Source organism: Orbicella faveolata, unplaced genomic scaffold (genome assembly GCF_042242905.1).
Source record: "Orbicella faveolata isolate gen_17 unplaced genomic scaffold, um_ofav_v1 contig_34, whole genome shotgun sequence".
Taxonomy (NCBI): Eukaryota; Metazoa; Cnidaria; class Anthozoa; order Scleractinia; family Merulinidae; genus Orbicella; species Orbicella faveolata.
The window spans coordinates 25,394,737-25,405,000 of record NW_028301563.1 but is presented as its reverse complement, the minus strand read 5'-3'; the positions used below and the strand labels follow the sequence as shown (position 1 = coordinate 25,405,000).

Sequence of the window (10,264 nt, the reverse complement as noted above, 5' to 3'; positions counted from 1 at the left end):
AAGACTGATGGATCTGTTGCTGAATATTAATCTTTCACTGGACATCCTTCCTAGTTTCAATGATATTGCATGTAATGCAGGGCTCAAATGAAAGACACACTGGCAAATGCTTGCCTCTGAACTGTAGAGTTACGTCTTAAAATCTGGCAATGGAGCCAGTTGGATCGTGATGCTTGCAATATGTAATTTTGTTGCCTTTTCACTGAAATGTCTCTACTTAGTTGAGAAAGGACTATCATAGATTGTGTAACTCACTGCTTTGGCTGACTGTGATAAAAACAAAATGTGCTTGGTAAACTCCAGCTTAACAGCCAAGAATGATGACTTTTCACAAAATATGAAAGAAACTTCACTCATTGTTGTTATAGGAAGCTCTGACTTTGCTTGTTTTGTTGGTTACAATTATATTAAGGGCGTTTGCACTTATTCTGTGGTCAGTAATGGGTTTCTTGTGATTGACATGCAAACGAAAAAAGAAAGAAAAAAAAAAAAAAATGGGTCACTGACTTTGTTTCAAAGGTAAAGCATGTAGCCTGACTTTGAAAACTCTGATTTTGAAAAAAAAATAAACTCTAGCATTTTAAGCGGAAGATGTCAAAGAAGAGTCAACAGAGGCAAGCAAGAGTTCCAAAAGTTGCCTTCCTTTTCATAATACATAACTTTTAAAGAGGCACTTGAAGCCTTTGTACAGTTAAGCAAAAAGCTTGAAAGGGCATAATTCGATGCTGCGCTCTCCATGCATGACATGGCGAATTGTGTGTGCAGCAAGGATCAATGCGCAGAAACAATCAACATGTAGTCTTTAAGTAGACTGATTCTGTTTCTATTGTCATTTTCCCAGATGGTGTTACCAGTAACTCGGGTGCTGGTAATAGCTCTGGTTCTTTGGGTAGTGCCAGTGGTAATGGAGGTAGTACTAGTGGACCAGGAGGCAGTGGGGGCTCATCAAAACTGGGTGTGCGTGAGATGATGCAGCGAGCAGTTACTGCTGCAAGATCTGCATCGTCCTCACTTGCAGGACTTGATGTGGAGGAAGATGCTGCTATACCCACTTTGCACTGGCCACCAGATGCTCCAGGTGATAGCACTGGCCTCATTCATTTTGTGTAACTTGGCACTCTATTTTAAAAGCATTTAGCTGCAAATTTGAGCGTTAATTAATTCGTTAATTGCCACTTATGACTCACTACAACAGTCTTTCTACTGTTCTTTTATCATTCTCCTCTATTTCAACAACTTTCTATCTCCTTTTCCGTTCTTCTAATTCTTCCAATCAGTTTTACGTGAATGGTCCTGCACCTCCCTTGCCACAATTGTTTAGTGCAAGAGGACAATCCAAAGGTTCAGTTGGGCTTGAAACCTCCAAATATATCTTAAAGTGAACAAATCACTTTATAATTCAAAAGTCTGTTTTATCAACAATTGCAGTGGGGTTTTCTAGTACTGTGTAGGAGGCGAAATGTTTCACTGCAATCTCAGTACTGGTTGTAAAAATGTGCAATATCAAAATGCCTAGCTATGCTTGTGTGTTTTAATTATTTTGCTTCTGACTTTTTAGATGTACGAGATGATGAAACAGGTCCATCATTAACCCCAACTCCATCGGGGTCAGTCCCTGCACCAGTACCATCAGGTGCATCGGCAATTGCAGCAGCAGCAGCAGCATCAGCATCATCATCATCATCCAGCCAGTCAATAGATTCACAGCACACGCAGAGTAAGGCTCTTAGGTGCCTTAAACTGTTGTGTGAGAGGACTGTGTTGGCTCCATTCCTTCTTCAACTTATGACTGCTAAGTAAGTAATGATTATCTTTAGTATATAGCTGTTTCAAGAGACCTTATAGGATGGAGGTGCCAAGCCTTCATGACAAGACCTAATGGTGATCTTTGCTGATACACACTCCCTAGATCATAAAATTATGTTCTTACGCTGCTCTTCAATTGTAGCCTTTTGGAAGACCTTTCAAAACTGCTGGACAAATAAAACGAAACAGCAACTAACTTTGTCAAATAGTATGATTTTATACAGTGTTTTCGACAAAACGGAACATAGATACTCTTTGAACTGTGTGCTTCTAATTGCAAAATTTTCTATACACTGCAGCTGCCTGCTCGACGAAAAGCTCTCTTTCGACAGTTTTCTCATACTTCTAAAAGAAAAATTAAACATACAGAAAGAAATAGCATTTAAAAACAAGTCTATTGCTGCTTTCCAAAAATTCTTTCAACGTTATTATTTAACATACAATGATGATGTATTTTCTTTGTTTTGTTTAACTAAGTAAACGATGTAAATAGTGTTGATGTTTTGGCTTGTAGTCTTAACTATAACATTGTACTGTAAGTAAGTAGTGTGCTGTAATGTTACTATTTGCCTCTTTTTATTTTGTTGATTTATTTTAATTTTTTCCCTATGTATATTGTGTTTGTAAATTGATTGAGTAAAAAACTAAAATAGAATAAAATAAAACTCCATTCCAACAGTTACCTCTCTCCAAAAATTGGCTCCCATTGAAGAAGTGTTTTGAAGACATTATCAATGAATTAATCTGAGTTCTATGCATTTCCAAAGAAAAGTTGGTGGGAGAGGGTGAGGGAAAAGAAAAACGGGACACAAATGTTTTCATTTTGGCCTTCTATCCCCTCACACCACATGACCACGATTTGCACCTCTGGAAACGGTATCCAGTCAAAATCACTTCAATCTGGTTATCTACTATCAAACTGTACTCTCAATTCTGGGAGCTTCTTGCTCATTTATAATTTGGTAGGAATAGAGCAATCAAACTTCCCCCTATCACAATAGAATGGCCTCTCTGTAGTTTTCCAACATTTGTTGTGCACAAAAATGGGTATTGTGTGTCAATGGTACCACTGCTCTGTGATGCTGAAGAAAAAAAAAACATATCCCCTTTCCAGAAAGTGCACTCCCTTGAGGTTGGGCCCTGGGCGAATCTGATTCATTATGGTATAGAGCAAGGGCATTGGTTTGGATATTTTGATTATGAATTTCATACAGGTATTATTAGGGGTGGGGGGTAGGGGGTGTTTAGTATACCAAGAAAAACATTGCTGACTTTGGTTAACTTTTTATCGGCATTTTTCTCCTTGGTAGGGATACAGATGGCTGCACTCCATTTATGGCTGCTGTTCGTGGCCGCGCATACCATGCTGCGCTCACCCTGTTCACAACAGCCCAGTGTCTAGCTACCAACCCAAGTGGACAGATTGACAGAAATGTTCTAATATCCATGGTGTGTCCGTCTGACAGTCACCCAGATGCCTCTCCTCTCCATGTGCTGTGCTGTAATGACACATGTTCATTTACTTGGACTGGCACAGAGCACATCAATCAAGACATCTTTGAGTGTCGCACTTGTGGCCTGACTGGTTCTCTTTGTTGTTGTACTGAGTGTGCTCGAGTGTGCCACCGAGGCCATGACTGCAAGTACGATTTTAAATAAACCTGAAATAGTGATGATTTTCCACTTGAAGCGCTGATAATTATATTAATTTTAAGAGTTGTTTTCACAGCTCTGCATGCATGTGTGTGTAGGCCGTAGTTGAACTTTCCAAACTTTAATATAACATATCTATTTTTCCCCTTTAACAGGTACAGTAAAGCTTCTTGAACCTCCACTTTCATTGAACTTTTTAAATGCACTTTAAGTGAAGCAACAGTAACTGTATGCATTATGTAATTGTACAGTTTAAAACTAGTCGGTTGTTCATCTTAACGTAAGCTTACTTGTTATCGTAAGATGAATATCATTTTTTAGCCATTTTGTTACCATTTTCGTGCTATTTTGATTAGAATATTGTTACCGTACTTGTTATGCAATCAGGTTGAAGAGAACAGCACCCACTGCTTACTGTGACTGTTGGGAAAAATGCAAGTGCCGCGCCTTGGTACCAGGCTCCCAGGCTGCTGGCATTCAACTCCTGAAAAAAGTTGTGTCAGAAACTGATTTGGTTAGCCGGCCTAATGGAAGGTAGGCTTTATAATGTCATGTAATGGCCAAATTTATTCAAGGGAAGAATTATACGATGGCGAATGTATATCTAGAAACGATTTATTCATCTGAGCCAATTGATCTGTCTGAAACGATTGAATCATGTAGTTTTAAATCTAGTCTTGGACAAATTACCCGTATGTGGCAAAGTTTGTCTGGCAGACGCTCTAAGATTAATCAGCCTAAGACGAATTTTGCCACATAATTCATAATGCTAGATTTATACCTGGATGACTATCTTTCTCAGGCAGACAGATTAATCTTCTCAGACAGCTAGTTTGTCTTGAACAGATAATCCGCCCCTAGTATAAACTCTACCAATGTTCAATGTAGAATGGGCTTTGGTAGAACATAAAGTCCTTGTTAACACTTGAGTACTGATACATTTTTTTGTTTAGTACAGCAGGTTAGAGCTTTTGTTGACCTTTTATGCTTTGTTTTAGAGGGGAGCATTTACTGCTGTTTTTGGCTCAAACTGTGGCCCGACAAACTGTTGAGCAAAGGCAATTCTGACCTCACCGCGCTGCTACAGATGCGCGTCCAAAAGCCAAGACCAGGACACTTGGAACAAATGGCACAACTCCGCCACTTCCAGAACATGATCTGGACCCTCCTAGGTTTGCTCGTAAGGCTCTCGAGTTTATCCTACAAGACTGGCGAGCCGTTAGTGCAATGTTGAGAGATGGTTGTCGATTACCGGGAGAAGCAAAGTAAAGGGACCACTTTTTTTGTTTTGTGTATGGGATCTGAAATGACTATTTTGAAACATGGCATATAGTAAGCGATTTTTGTCCCTCGCATCAAAACCAAAACAAATTGCAAAAAAAATGTATAATTAGTTGCTCATTACAGAGGTGACAGAACAACAAAAGACATAAAATCAGTCACAAGCCAAGCAAAAATATCAAACAGTTGATTATTAATGACAAAACTTGCTCATTACAGTTATTACCATGCAGCGTGACTACCTCGCTATAGTAATGTTCCTATGCCATCAGTGTTCAATTTTGAAGCCCATGATTTCAAGGATTTCTATCATCGTAAAGACTTGCTGTTAAAGATCAGTATCATTCATTGCAGTTATTTGTCTTGCTAGCCATTAGTGTGCACTTTGTTCACCTGGGCCCAGTTGTGCAAAAGGGGGATAATGCTATCTGCTGGAAAAATCGCTCTTGGCAAAACAAACTATGATTATCATGCTCCATCTGGTGTTAACATAATCTATCTTTTGAACAACATGGACCTGGTGTCAAAAGTAACCATCACTTATTACTCGTTTCTGTTAGACTGCATGGACATGAGAGCAGTGGATTACCTGATGCAGGCTCAAGCCATCTCATACCCTTGACGGAACAAGAAGATCGTCTTTCAAGTCAGGCGGGTACAGTGCGACTCGAATCATTCACACACTGTCTTGTAGCCAAGTGTGGTCCTGAGGTAAGAAGTTGAATTATGTCATCTGTTAGGGCTAAAGGAAATGAATATTCATAGCTAGGTGTCCTCTGGTACAATACGTTTCATCATTGCTAACTAGACGCTCCAAGCGCGTTTACTCAGGCCTTGTATCACAATATCAAGTCATACTCTACAAGTATTGAACACAATAGAAACAAATAAAAGAATCGGGATATTTGCCTCAAGAGTTACGCTTAGACATTTACTCTTTCAAGTTGCTTCTTTGAATATCCTCTTCTTCCGATCGCTTGTTGTTTGCTTCACCTTCGAAGTTATGTTCATGAAGATTCTTGATCTTCTACACAGCTGAAGTCAAGCCCTAGGATTCAAATTTTATTGGTGACACGTTTTTGGTTGCATGTCCAGTCTGTCCAGAGATCACGCGAAATGATTGGTAACGGAAAGGCTGTGTCAAAATTTCAGGCTTAACTTGGACACAACTGAAAGAAAATGAAAACATTTTTGAGAATAGAGAAGAAAATGAAACGGAGACAAGATGTATGTACTCAGTGGCTTGTATCTTGGCTAGTAAGTTTCTAAACAATGCAAAATTCTCCGATTGGTCTTGAAAAAGCAAATGCACTAAGTTCTTTGAAATGAGTTGGAAGTTCTAGATTAATGTAGTAATTCTATTATTCTGTAGATACTTGATCCTCTACTTGTTACACTGGTCACAGCAATAGAAAATTCAACTGATCCTCACAAATCCGATGAGATGAGCCTGGCTCAGCGTTTCATCAGATCGGTAGCCAGAGTTTTTGTTGTGTTGGCATCTCAAATGGCCCCTGCAAATGGCAAACGGAAAGTGTAAGTGAACCATACTATAATTACATTTTCTGCTAGATGTACACTCTGGAATGAGAGAATCACCTAGTACGTAACAATTTTTATAGGGCAACAAAACATTTATAGGCACCCTGTTCAGGTATATAGACGATTTTAAAAACAATCTGACTACATGCTGGAATAAACTATTATGGTAGTAGTCATCTTTTTAGGAGAAATGGGTAGGAGGTTGGGAAGAATGGGAAAGAATCCTCTTAAAATTTGAAAACCGCTGCTATGAAACCTTGTTCCGTCCAGCTCATTACTTTGATGCAAGACTTGTAGTTAAGGTGAGCCCTGGCTCCAAAAGCCCGTTAATCCAGGCACGTATACATAACAGTTTCCACCGTTTTACGGAAATTGGTCAGATTTTTCAGAATTACTCGGAAACCCTTTAAGGTCATTCCCCAGTATTGCATTGCGCATCTCTGCCGCGCATAATTTTACGCGTGACTACCGCGCGCGCATTGAAAAATGGCGGCTTTTTCTTTACAGCTGGACCTCGCCATAGAAGTAAATCGTCATTTTCTCGCAAACGAGTATGGTGACCTATCATTTTTTTCTGTTGTTTTGAATTGAGTGATAAATTTCTCTGTGTAAAATAAATATGGACCAATTCTCAGTGTAGAGCAAAAAGCAATCGTCGGAAACGTGAATTTAGCAAGCAATCGTAACTACAATCATGGTGCTATTATAAGGACTTTTATGGGTATAAACAAGGTCCTTTTGCTCCTAAACGAACATGGGGACCCCTTATTTTTATTTCAAAATTTAAGTTCCTATAATATAAACAATCGATGGGCAAAGTTTCACAAAAATCTCAGTGCAGGTTCTAGTTCAGCGGAATGACCTTAAAGGGGACTTCAGGGATAAAAAAAAAAAAATCCAGAACATTTCTTAAGGGGACATGGCCCTGGACCCCTCTGGAAGGCACTTATTGTCACGATTTATCCTAGATCTGCGTCTGTAAACTTCATTGTAAAGTAACATTCTGGCCAAAATGTAATGTTGTACCTGCTGGATGCTTTTTACTTGCTAACAGAGGTGTTGTTCAGCCCTCGATGAAGTGTCAGCGCATTTTCCAGTGTCTCTCAACCATAGCCATTCCTGAACTTGTTCAAGTTGCGGATGCAATACTTGCCCCAGTGCGACTAGGTATCTGCCGTCCGGCCCAACCCTTCAGCCTTTTGTCTTCTACGCTTGAAGCCACACAAGCTAGCGAGGATTTATTCACTGTTGAACCACTGCCCATGAGGCCCTCTACGCCATCGTCTGTTGAGGAGGCTGCCAGCCAAGAGAGGCCTAGTGTTCAAAGAGTGCGAAACCAGAGGCACAGAAGGAGACAGGTTGTTACTATTCCTCGTGCACAGGAACAGAGTGCTGTAGCAGTGGAGGGACCAGCTGTTGATGGAGAGGAAGTAGAGGTAACACTGATCATCAGGTTGCCCGTTTAAGCGTGGTTCGTACTTTTGAGATAAGCACAAACGTAAACACAAGCACAAGCACAAGGATGTTTACTCTAACAACATAGGCATGCACAGTGCGAGTTACATCGCAGGGGAAGCAAGATCGCAATTGGTAGCATTCTAGCGCCCTTGCTTGTGCTTGTTTAACGCCAGTTTCCTTATGTGAAATAAGCGTAACACTAATGAAATAAGCACAAGCACAAAAAAAGGAAAATGTTTCTTTTTCTTGCGCTCATGCTTGTGCATATTTCGCCTCGGTGCACACTAGCGTTTTTCTTGTGCATGTGCTTGTGTTTACGCTTGTGGTTATCTCTTCAGTGTGAACCAGGCTAGCTTGCAAGAGTTAAAATGTGTGCTATTTATTAATGGATACTATTTATCTCCGACTGTGCTTACGTGTCTTCATTCCAATTAATGGATCACACCTCCATATCCAACCGTCACTGTCTTTTGTCTTGTGTTTCAACTGAAGTTCATTTTAATAGAAACTGTTAATATAATGTTCCAAGAAACAAACACCAAATTAAAGTATGCCAATAGTCTTGCAGATCAAGTTGCTCGATATCCTTTCATGGCTTTTCTCAAATCAACGAAACAGTAGAACTTCAGCTTTGCACGTTCATATCACTTAGTGATGTTAAGTTGCATCACATATCTATCAAACTACCGCTGCTGGTGGTATTGCAACAACTGAAAATTTGCGTGGATTTCAAACAAAATTGATACAGCTTATATGCTGTGGTGTACATGTATCAGCTTTTTCATAACATTTAAGATTTTCACATCACGTATTCTCATATACATGTATATGGCCATGTTTTTTATCTTCCAACCTACTCAGTCACAGTATTTTGAGTTGTTTTGGCCACGTACAAAATAACCTTTAAATCAAAGGAAACCTGAAAACAGCAGTTTAGTTAGATAGAAAAACACCGAAAAGATAATAATAAACCATAAAGGAACAAGGGTGGTTAAGGATGGAAAAGACTGACACGGATCACAAACTTCCGAACTGTGCTTTTATGGCAGGTTGTTGAAGGGGCAGAGATGGAGTCGGAAAGCCATGAAGAAGCTGGAGATGAAGAAATTGAGAGTGGAGCAGCTGGCAATGAATCAGACATGGATTTGGACTTGCTGGCTGAGAGTGACAGTGACAGTGAAGAGAGTCAGGTACTACATCGAAACTTTTAGGTCGTGTTGTATTGGGATCCATTGCTTCAACTGCAACCTGTCTGGGGAACACTTCCAACCATTTTCAGTTGAAATGCGGCAACTTGCTGCCATGAGCCGTTTCAGCCTGGTTTGAGGCCGGTCAAAAGAGTTGATCAATCAAACCAAGTGAAAACGGTTTTCCCCAGTAGAACACGAAAAAACAACCAACCCAAGCAACCAGAAATGGTTGATCCCAACAGAACACGACCCTAGCTTCTCCCCCTTTGATGCTGATCTTGTTATCAATACTTCCCTCAGCCTTGATAATCAGTTGGTCCAATCAGTTGTAACATTTCTGGGAACCACTGTGCTCGGGGAAAATGTTTTTCAACCACAACCACAGTTTAATTTTTGCCTACACAATCTAGCACACTAGCTAAGGTTACTGTGAAGAAACTGAACTAATTGGTATCACAAGAACCGATATGATTATGATTATGATTATGATTATTACTGTCAAAGATTCGCACAGCTATTGATGATATTGAAGCTGGTTTATTATTATTATTATTATTATTATTACTATTGTTATTGTTATTGTTATTGTTATTATAGTGGATTGGATTGGCGCGAGATGTTTTTCAGCTACCTGAACCTGGACTTGAGGAGGCTTCTGGCGGGTAAAAAAATGTTTGAACTGTGACTAATTCTAAACACTTGTGTTTGTTTCAGGTCGGTGAGGTACATGTTGTGGAAAGTGTTCGGCGCAATCGCGTGACTGGCTCACTGATTGGGTCAGATGGTAGTGCTAGCATGCATGGTGAACATGTGGAGCTGTATTCTGAGGAAGAGTCGTCCACTGGGGAAGAGGAAGAGGAAGAAGAAGAGGAGGAGGAGGTGGTGGTGGAAACATATGACCTGCCAGAGAGTATAGAAAACATACCTCCAACCGCAGGTATGTTACTACTCCTACGACTTGTAGAGAACAATAAGCAGGACTTAGTGATAAGCACGGTAATGAAATTTGAAATGTGAGTTGATGAACATGACATGAGCGTGTCGTGTTGATCAATTCGCCTTTCACAAGCAGGACTTACTTTCAAAGAATTGCTCAGTATGTGTAAATACAGAGTCTGTCTGGGAGATAAAACAGGGAATTGAAGAAGTGTCTGTAAGTAGAGCTGTCTGCTTATGAGAGTGTCCGTTAGCGGATGGTTGACTGTACTACTGAATACATGTACGGTTATAGCGTAGCGTAATGTGGCACACTGAAACATCAATTACAGTATACCAATCAGTAAAACATCAAAGAATCTTTTCAATAGCCTTTATTGAAATGGTGTCATCCACAG

At 40.0% G+C, this 10,264-nt stretch overlaps 1 pseudogene across 1 annotated transcript in view; it reads left to right on the top strand.

Annotated features, from left to right (window-relative positions):
* The window catches only part of LOC149105438 (E3 ubiquitin-protein ligase UBR5-like), a 40,318-nt pseudogene that overhangs the window by 18,090 nt on the left and 11,964 nt on the right, over nt 1-10,264 (top strand). Inside the window, exons 13-22 of the transcript XR_016201708.1 lie at nt 842-1,078; nt 1,559-1,796; nt 3,117-3,449; nt 3,847-3,993; nt 4,458-4,724; nt 5,301-5,451; nt 6,113-6,276; nt 7,337-7,718; nt 8,790-8,930; nt 9,645-9,867. The product of XR_016201708.1 is annotated as an E3 ubiquitin-protein ligase UBR5-like (transcript). The remainder of the gene's footprint in view (nt 1-841; nt 1,079-1,558; nt 1,797-3,116; nt 3,450-3,846; nt 3,994-4,457; nt 4,725-5,300; nt 5,452-6,112; nt 6,277-7,336; nt 7,719-8,789; nt 8,931-9,644; nt 9,868-10,264) is intronic.